Here is an 11,029-nt window from a genome sequence, read left to right as displayed (position 1 = left end):
AACTAGCTATCTACATAGCTATGCACCTAACCATCTGCATGCTATAAGTAAAATACATATTTACATTTTTTGTCCACACATCATGTCACTTAGTAGGGTAGGGGGCTACGGCACCGATCGGTGGGATAGTTGGCCCATGGCGCCAAGTTGGCAGGATAGAAACTCACAGTTCCATTGACTATTTTTTGATGATTATATATGATTTTGAAGTTTTAGTTTAGGTTTTTTTTGTGATAGGGGGATGCTAAACTACCTAGTCTACCTACTCAATGCAAAAAACAACAAAAAAGAACAACCTTTGAATGGCCAATGGTGTGTTTTGCAAAAAGTGATAGTTTCCCCTTCCAAACCACTTCAAAAATCACTTCAAGCATCACTTTTGGGTGTTTTTGTTGGAGTTTTCTATCACACACACCTTAGCAATCTCTAAGCTATCTTCCTATCATTTCAAAACACTAAAAAACATCAACAAGAAGCTCAAAATCATCCAAAATGCTTTCCAATAGAAAATGATAGCTTCTTCAATCCCTTCCAAAACTCACACTTCTCCACTCATTCCTCTCCTACAACTCCACTATCAATGCTCCTCGTTAGGATTAAAGAAATGGGCAAAGGGCAATGGTAAATGATGAGAGAAAGCAAGTGCAATGCAAAAGCATACCTTGAACTCCCCGACAATGGCACCAAAGATGTGTAGTCTCGACAGTGACTCATGTGTCATGGGGATCTTGAAGAAATTCCAATGCATCCTCCACTCTAAGCTACTCCTTGTGAGAGCAATACAAAGAACGAGTCATTTGCAAGTGTCACTCAAGCGGCTCCCGAACTATTGCAATGTGTTTCTATGAGAGAAAGAGGGAAAGGGGAGATGGGAGAAGAGAGGGAGAAGGGGAGATGGGAGAAGAGAGGGAGAAGGGGAGGAGAAGAGGAGAATGAATGCAGATGGAGTCGTAAACACAAAGGCACTACAAAGGAAAGAAGAGAACACCCAAAAACACTCTTGGAAGAGGACATGGACCTTGTATTTAAACTTATGCATCCAACAATGAAGACCAAAGTCAACCACTTGGCATTTTATACATGTCAACTTTTGAAGGGAGGGCCAACCATATTCCCTTTATACCACTCTCTTTCCTCATTCTTTTACAACCATCTTGGGCCTATTTGGATCTTAGGCACAAACCTAGCTCTATGGACTTGCCACTATCCATCAAATGACATCACTAACCAGTGGTGCATATTGTCAACCAATCGGTTAAAAGGCTTGTTTGAAAGGACCAAAAAAGTATGAACCCTAGTGCTGAAAAGCTTCCCATGGCTTTGAGGGTTGTAAAGGCATAGACTGATTAGCCAATAGTCATCAAATGCATTGACTGCCTTACAGCCTGGCATCTCTTCCTTGCTCGTACCACTTCATCATAGGACTGCATAATAGTATTTGATAGCAGGTTCTTAAAATGTTCACAGATAAAGTCATTGTTTTTTGTGTCTAACTATGCCCATCTGTCTGCATTGACTTTGAGAAGAGGGATTTCCTCAACATCTCTTTTCCTACAAATGATCTTGAACATTTCCTTGGTGATCTATCTAGTTTGCCTGCCCACCATCTTCTCGTGTATAGTCTAGCTGAAGAATTTTTATGAGCTCTAGTCTGGCATGTTCACTCTTGACAAGGCGAAGGTCAATCTATGCTTGAATGTCCCCGCTATGCGTAGGAGTCTCAAGAACATCGAGTCTCTCTTGGAGAGCATCTAGCCTCTTTCGGTGGACTTTATCTCTGTGTTTTCTAGCCTGCTTTAGTATTTCCTATGTTTCAAGAACGTTCCATATCCAAAAGTCTATAGCTAATTCATCAATGAGTCTAGGGGTGGTCCATAGCTCCTTCACTTTGTTTTGCATAGTCCCTAGCTGGAAAAGACTGGGGTCAGCCTTAAACCAGGATGAGGCTTTGCTTCCTAATCCAAAGTCACACTAAACCAATAGTGGTTTGTGATCAAAAATTGAAAGGGCGGAATAGATAGTAATTCTAGAGTTAGAGGTGGTTTGTAGGAGAATCTACGAGAGGTAGGCTCTGTCAAGCCTTGCTTCTCTCCTTAACTACCCTATCTGCCTATTGGACCATGTCAGGTTGCCTTCATAATTCATGTCAACCAATTGAAAAGAAACTTTAAGGTGTTCCATGATTGGAGCTCGAATCCTCTTATTGTGGCATCTTTACCCAACCATATGTCTGTGATTCTTTCCACCATGTTAAAATCTCCTATCAAAACAACCTCATCACATAGATCTCGAATAGGGACTACCAAGTAGTTCTTCTCTCATAATAACTTGAGGTGGCATAAAATTACACTAGCAAGAACTTGATTCCTTTGAGAAGGCATTTCAGCAAGATCAACCTATTGCATGTGTCAACCACAACATCAAGAATGCTCTCGGAGTAGTGCAACAAAATTCAAAGGGTGCCCTCCTCTTATCAATACATATGAGTCGTGCGACTAGAGTGTCTCCCGTAGTTTTACCCTCTTGTAGAGCTAGAAAGGTAGGAGAAAGAGAGTTTTCTCTCAGCCAAGTGGCCAAGATATTTGCCCTGTTGGGGTCAGTGAGACCACGAATGTTCAAGGATAGGAACAAAATGGATTTACTTATTATGCTTTTTTTGCCCCTTTTTGGCCTTGGGGTTTGGGCTACTTGTGTGCACAGGACCTTTAGCTATCAATAGCCTCCTCTTACTGTGTGCCATGATAGTAGGTTTTCCTTTGACCACTATATCTTTATCCGCTTGAGGAGGAAGAGGAAGATCTTCCTCCAAGTCATCAAAGTCCAGTCAAGATATCATCACTCTTGTTGACTTCATCCTCAAAATCCTTGGCCCATTCCTCTCTTGATTCAAGCTTGGGAATGAGCTAAAGATTGGATTAGGAACTGACTCTAATAATGCCTTAAAAGCATTTTTCATTGGGATGTCAGGAGTAAGCTTGGGTTCGAGTTGCGGAATGCTATCCTTCTTTGGCTTAGCAGGGATGTTTGGATGCACAGGAGCTTTTGGATGTTTGAGAATCCACTTTTCCTTAGGAACCTGAGGAGGTTTAGTGTTTGCTTTGGGCCTGGTTCTCTTCAAGGGACAATTCTTAACTGTATGGTCAGATAGTCCACATTGAAAACATGAGTTTGGCAAGTTCTTATATAGAGCTTTTTGTTCTCTAATAACTTCACCCCTGCGATTGAGGATAATAATGGTTTCAAGTAGCTCTTCAGTTACATCTAGCTATACACACACCTAAGGATTCCCCCTAGGATTAATGAACTGATCTCTTTCAACACTTACTACATCTCCTAAGTTGCTGCATATTGAAGCAGCTTGATTACACAGCAAGAAAGGCAAGCCATGAAGCTCTACCCAAACCAGGAGAATAGTGGACCTGGGGTTATCTAGGCTAAAAGGATGGAGTGCTTGATTGCGTACTATCCAGAGGCCATGTAGAAGGACTCTCAAAGCATACTCAACTTTTTCAAAGAGAAAAACGAAGTACCCTCATCTTAGGAAGCGGACATTGGTGACTATGTTACCTCTCCTACTCCAATTGGTTCAAAACCAGATCTCAAGAAAAGCAACAGGGGGGCAGGTAACTGATGAGTGCATGTGATTCAAGCAATTTGACAGATTCTTCAAGAAGGCCTTCATCAACCTATGCAAACACAGCTTTACCTAATTTAGCAGTCCTCTCTCTTGGAAGGCCTGAGCTCACACCTCTTGAAAGTCTCATGGAGCTTTAGGTGCTTGGACTCCAGTCGCTGTGCTATTGAAGGAGAGGGCATTGGATTTGTCTCTATGGGAGTGCTTGGAGGACGACATACCATTTTCTTGTGATGGCTTTGTAGTTTTGGTCTGGGTCCCGTGCTTTGCTTCTTGTACTCCCTCTTGTCTAAGAGCTACCAAAAGGTTTTTTTGTTCTCTAAAAGGAGCTTCTTGTACTCCCTCTTGTCCAAGAGCCCCCTCTATATTGTTGGAGAGCCCCTATGTATGAGGAGCTAGGTGTTGTATCTTGTCCAGAGTGGCCAAGCAATTGGTGCTCCGGAGTCGAAAGCACCATGACCTGCTAACTTGCCCAACCTAATTCCCCTCCCCAACCTGAGATGGTAAAGGTGTTATCTCATTCAGTGGTCCTTCCTCGGGAATCAGAAGGAGATGACCAAATTTCTCTACTTTTGCCGTCTTTAACATTATGCTAAGGTGGAGCAGGAAAGTTATCGACTAGCGGAGGGAAGGAAGTAATATCAAAGAAATCAAGACCTCTATATTTCTTTCCATAAGAAGGTCAAAGAGGCACATCCACTGTCACATCATCCATGAGGAATGACGGATTCTCTCTGATTGTTGCATGCGACGAGGTGAGTGTTGAGTGGGGCAAAAAGGTTGAGAGAAGGGATCCATACTCGGGTCTGAGAGGAAGGAGAGGGAGCCTAGATTGCAAGGGACACTGGTCACCATCACCATCTACATCACCCTCCATCAAAAAACTTGTGTGATTTATCAAATGCTCAGTTTTCCTCTTGAACACACTTAGCTTTCTTGTTCTTGTAGAGGTTGATAATGAACAAGGTGTGGACCTTTATATTTTGAATTACACTAAGATAAGGCAAATCGCCACACATATAATGAAAGAAAAGTAGGGAGGAGAGTACAAGCAAGGCTTTTGATGTATTGGTGATGTGTACTACAAAAGCCATGACTCACATCATTATCATCTCATGGTTGAAGTCCAACAACAATCATCCTGTCACATCCATAGGGGCCATTAAGTTTTCAATGGAGGCTATGAACAATCACTGTAACATGTACTCCCTAACTTCTGAGATGCATGAGAACATATACAATGCATTTCCAGATGACATTTGTAATGAGACTTCATCTTAGATATTAGAGCCACAATCATACCAAAACTATTTATCTATGAGGTCTAAAAAGCTATACTTTTATATGCAATATCTGAAGGGTTGATTGAATCACTTGTAAGTTCTCTATATAATTTTCTCATTTTTAAACACTACTTTTATAGATGATGAAAGAAGCAATATGGGTTTGTTAGGAGGCTAGCTATTAGCATTCTCTCGAAGGATCTGCCCATTTGAATGGACATGTAGCATTGTTTGTATCCATTTTTCATGTTGATCTCATTCCATAGGATCTATTTGACATGAAAAATCAAACCAAATCAACATGAAAGTGGACTACAAATGATGTTCAAGTCTTCAAAATTCTCTTTGCCTAAGGTTTTGCCCAAATGTGACCACATATTTTCGAAAGAGAGAGCAATGGAGAACCCATTTGCATAATCTTATATGATTTTATGTGCTTTTATAGGCTTTCTTCAATGCTTTATGTGCCTTTATGTTCTTTATGTTATGCTTGTATGTGCTTTCTTTTTGTGCCTTTTTGTGCTTTGTTTTGTGCTTTATGTGCCTTTGTGTGCTTTTGTGCGGCTTTCTTTCGTGCTTTTGTTTTGTGATTTATGAGCTCTTATATGATTTGTGTGCTTTTATAGGCTTTGATATATATAATTTAATGTTCTTTCTCTTGTTCTTTTCTATTTTTTGCTTTTATGTGCTTTATCTCCCTTTATGTATTTTCTTAATCTTATTTTTGTAAGATACACACTAAACATCTACAATTGTAAGGTCTGGTCAAAGAACCGGCCGACTTGTTTTGGTTTAATTGGCTAACTTGGTTTGGCTTGGTTGGGCTAAGTAGCTACTTGGATTGGTGGTCCTACTTCTATGCCTTCTAGCTCATAGTGTAGCCTGGACAATCTAGTCAAATCTATAGAATGTAGAAGAGCCAGACCATGGTGCATAGGTGATATCAAGAGTAGTAGCCACTCACCTAGAGAAACCACTTAAGTCCATTGAGGACATGTGATGATATAGAAGAGATCTACAACTGCTACATCAACAAACATAGCCCACACCTCAACAATGTTTGTAGATGGTTCAGGCTATATTTTCTACTGGGACATCACCTCCATTTATGAAATTTGTTTGGTTCAATATATGTGTATTCTCTCCATATTTGAAGTGTGTCCTTTCTTACGTGCATGCACAAAGTGTGTTGGCATTTATAGTTTTTGTTTTGTGAGATCTCAAGACTTTTACTATTCTGTTGCATAAGGGTTGGAAATTCTCTAGCCGATTGTGGTTACAAAGAGAGTTAAACTAAGTATGCACGTGCTTTCTAAGAAAGGATTTTAATTTTGCATCATTGTAGTAAGCACTACATAAGTAGAAGTGTTTTCTTTAGTTTATATGTTTTAAATACTTCATTCATTCTGTCATTCTTTCTTTCATTACTACATGAGATATATATATAGATATATATATATAAAGAGAGAGAGAGAGAGAGAGAGAGAGAGATTTTATTCAGGTATATTCTAGTCTTACAAATGTATATATGTATATTCTCTCCCTTTCTCCTCTTTTTAATTTTTGATTTGTCCTTCTCTAGCTCTATCTTCCTCTTCTCTACCCTTTCCCTTTTTGCTTATTTCTTGTCTTTCTTTTCCCTTGGTGCCTTTTCCATCTCTTCTTGTTATCCCTCGGCCTAGGCTAACATGGAGTCACACATGGTCATCGAGTGTCGACATTGTTTAGAAGCGGTGGAGTCAACCGAGCACCAATTTTGTATAGCAGAGGTACACATGATTGCGGCATCATGACCAATTCTGTAGATAGAGGTTAGTGCACCAAATGCATACTCTTTTAGAAGCTAGCTCCTTAGATAGTGATATGGTTGTAACAAGTAGAGAAGAGAACAAGAGAGTGGTGTGCTGAGTTCTCTTCCTCTAACCTGAGTTTGCTAGGATAGGGAGTGTCACTACAAGCCAAGGCAGCTTGGTTGTAATCAAGTGAGTTTGATTCAATGGAAGTAAATTGTTATCTATTAACCTCTATTGTTTTATACTCCATTGCCTAAGTTTTTGAAGTGTGTACATGACTCGGTATTCTCTTTTCATCAAATAGCTCTCCTACAATGGCTAACCTCGACCTCTGAGTATTTTATATGCTTGGCACCTATTTTTCACCCAAGCATGCTCACTTAGGATTGCAAGAGTAAGCATCTTCATCCACTGAGTGCAACACTAGGTTGGGTTGTCACCAAGCACCTTTGAGTTAGTTGGGTGAGGGAACTGGAGCATCAACATTTTGGTGATCCTGCTGGGGAAGGGTCAATTGAATTCCAAGCTGATGAGCTATTAGGATAGGAGACTTAGAGAGATGAGTTGGTAAGCTTCGTGTCAGGGTAGAATGAGAAGAGAGTTCATGTTAACCAGTGACGAAGTAAAACATCTGTTGGGAATCATGGGCTACTATAAAAAATTTATTTAAGTAACTCTAGATGAGTGGCATCGACTGGTAGTGTGCTTAAAGGCTAGTGTTTGGAATATAGAATATACTCAGATTGCTATTCAACTACTTTTTGCCTTGCTCAACTAAGGAGATGGCCATCCGCTCAAAATCCAAACTCTCTATGGATGAGTATTTGGACTCTATTTTCCACGATAGACCTTCATTTGCCAATCTTTTGTGTCACCTTGGCCCAACACCATTGTTGCAACCTTCTGGCTATACATAATAGTCAGCTTCCACCCCTTGGGTAGTGTAGCCAAGTTTTTCTCCTTGCACTTGTTGCTCCTATTGGATAGTTTCTTCTGCCAACCTCCTTTTAGACATTGAACTCTAGTTCCAAGACCACTCCACTTCTCATAATTGGATGTAACCAATGCCTCTAGCTCAGATACTCTTCACGTTTTGCCATGTATCTTCTTTGTCTTTCGAAGCACGTGTTATCCATTGCTTCAAAATTAATGTAAAGACCAACTCAGAGAGTGATGAGAACGTCTTCAACAGTACTCAGCTATCATTTGAAAAGCATTGGGTCGAGAAATGTATGAAGATAGAAGACCGGCTACTATGGCTGATGGACAAAGAAGCCATCATCGAGAACACTGGCGTGCTTCTGATGGAGAGAGGAACCACCAAAGACCTGAGGTGAATGAATAGGAACTAAGAAAGTTTGCTTGAATTCCTCTCACAACACACAAAAATAGTACTTGGCCAATACACATTCATCAAGCTGTACCCTTAAGGCCTAAAGATAGTACCAACTGAGTCAGGGAGAGTCTACAGTGATTTCATAACCATGATGATAGTTATGATAGGTGGAAATCTAATGACTCTATCCTTTTGAGTGGAAGACCTACCTACTCGAGTTTTGGAGTGGAAAATTTTAAGTCTAGGTCCAATGTCAAGGAAAAGTTTCAAAATTTCAAAGGCACATATGATGAAGACCCTTACGACCGATCACTTCTAGAGTTTTTTGCATGTCTGTCACATCAATGATGCAATAATAGATGAAGTGTATATGGGCTATTTTCCATGTACCTTAATAAAAAATGTTCAAAGGTGGTTCAATCAATTTTTGATTGGGTAATTCCCTGATAACCGAGCACCGAGTGGCAAACCACCATGTCTCAAGCAGAAAGAGAAGGGGAAGCATAGCAAAGAAAAGGTCGATCCATCTAAGATCAAGTGTTTCTATTGTGGACAAAACCATATGCATCTTGATTGTCCAATTTGGGTGAACACTTGAAGTTCCTTAAGAATGACATGGAGAGGAAAGAAGTGGATCCAAAATGCCAAGCAATTATAGCCGAGTTGCCAGATATAGTTGATGCTCAAGTGATCACTCGGCGGAGAGGACCAGTGACGACTAGTGAAGACATAGATGCTTTGAGTAAAGACATCAATTGGAAAGCACAGAAGGAATTGGCGACCAAAATTGCAAGGGAATTGAAGGGAAAAGCTCCAGTAGTAGAAATGCCCAAGAAGAATTAGTATTATGTTATTGAGAGAGGGGAATCCTTAAAATCTGAGTCCAAAGAGTGGAATCAAGCACTTCACATGAAACTAGAATAGAGCTAGCCCACATTTGCTAAGATAATGTGAATAGCTCCATATTTTCATGATTTCTTTGCAGTAGATCAAGGATTCATCTAAGCAACCAATGAAAGTGTAATCCTTAGCCACTATACCTAGGATTGATACTCCCATAGTAGATGAAGAAGTTACAATGATCACTATCAAGATTAAGAAACAACAAACTATACCGGGTATAATAGTGGATGGAGGCCAAAAGTGAATATTATCTCTAAAGATATTGCACAGAGGCTCAAGTTCAAATCATATAAGCCATCACCTTTTCGAGTGAGTAGGGCAAACCAATGACCCATTGAACCCAAATGTATGTTGCAAGATGTAGTCATTTCCATAGACGGCATCTACTATATAGCTAGTTTCATTGTGATTGATATGGAACAACATGCCTACCCAATCCTATTGGGAAGACCTATATTGAAGAGTGCAAAATTACTCCATGATTGGGGTATAGAAGAGATGATTATTAAGATGAATGGTCAAGATATTTGTATATCGATGGCCAACGAAAGGTCTCGAGTTATTGCCGACCCAAGAATCTAGAAGTCAAAGATCCATTTCCTCAAGATGTTGAGTCACGGTTGATGGAGTTGCACATCTTACCAGTAGGTGAGATAGATATTTTTATAGTGGCTGCTACAGAAATCAAGTATCAATTAAAGGATGAGCAGACTGCTAAGCAAAAAGATCTTTTTTTGATAAATTTTACCAAAGATATTGAAGGAGAAAGGGAGATTGCTGAGATACTAGTGACTATCACTCGAGTTGGTACTAAATAGTTGTTCCCAAAGCCTATACAAGAATTGAATTTTCGAACACAAGATCACCCTGCTATGGTACGATGAGTGCTAATCTTTCTTTCGAGCAACTCAAAATGATAAGAGATTTATTTTTCAGATACAAGGATGTGTCTACATGGAGTTACATAGACTTAAGGTGAGTTCCCCTTGATTTGTGTCAACACAAGATACCTTTAGTTCTAGATGCTAAACCAATACGACAACAAAGGTATAGAATGAATCCTAACTATGCAAAACAAGTCAAAGCCAAGTTGGATCAACTCCTACATGTTGGTTTCATATATTTCATTGATCGTAGTGACTGGATATTTCAGTTTGTGGTTGTACCTAAGAAAAATGGAAAATTCCATTTCTGTATAGACTACAAGAAGTTGAATGCCCAAACTATTCTTAATCCATTTCCTATACCCTTTACTGATGGAATTTTGGATCAAGTTGCAAGAAATGAGATGTACTCACTTATGGATGGTTATAGTGGATATAGCCATATTACATTAGCTCCAGAATATCAATACTACCTTTATTATAGAATGGGGTGCTTATGCAAGAGAACACCACTCATGATGCATCTTGCATGTTTTTCATAACACCACAATTTCTTTCACCAAGTTTGGCAATATCCATGAACTCATTCATGCTGGCTAACAGGGCATCGCTGATGAAACCTTTTCCTTTCTCAATATGCATGAACTCATCCACTTTGGATAAGACATCACTACTAGAGTCTTTCACTCTTTTTAATTCCAATGAATGGATCCACTCCTAATATGATATCACTTCTATAGTCGAGTTCTACATTAAAATAATCCACATCTAAAAGGGTAGATTGTGGCATGTGGGCAAGTTATTTTTTTCCTTGTGAATTATAGTGTACCTTATCTTTGTCATTCAAAACCACATACCTCATTCTAATCTTTAGAAATTGCATGCTCAATCTCATAACCATGGCTACCTAATAGTAGGGACCATCCAAGGAGCTTGTGCTATCATCCATACCCTCATCGATGACTTTCATGATTCTCATTTTTGCAAATGGCAACTGCTCCACTTGTTTAGATCCCAATACTTTTACATCTACTACATTATCATTTCCAAATGTCTTCATTTTTAAAATATCTCCTACTCTAAGATATAAAGATATGTGCTTTGCATTCTTGGTGACATATTTTGAATAAGTCTCATCCCTATCCCATGTGATAAAAGCTTTGGTAAATGTATTGTAGGGCATAGCATCTCCAAAT

This window comes from Dipteris shenzhenensis, chromosome 14, assembly GCF_047967505.1.
Source record: "Dipteris shenzhenensis isolate YYH24624 ecotype China chromosome 14, Dip_SZ_1.0, whole genome shotgun sequence".
Lineage (NCBI taxonomy): Eukaryota > Viridiplantae > Streptophyta > Polypodiopsida > Gleicheniales > Dipteridaceae > Dipteris > Dipteris shenzhenensis.
The sequence above is the reverse complement of the archived record's forward strand: the minus strand, read 5'-3'. Positions refer to the sequence as shown.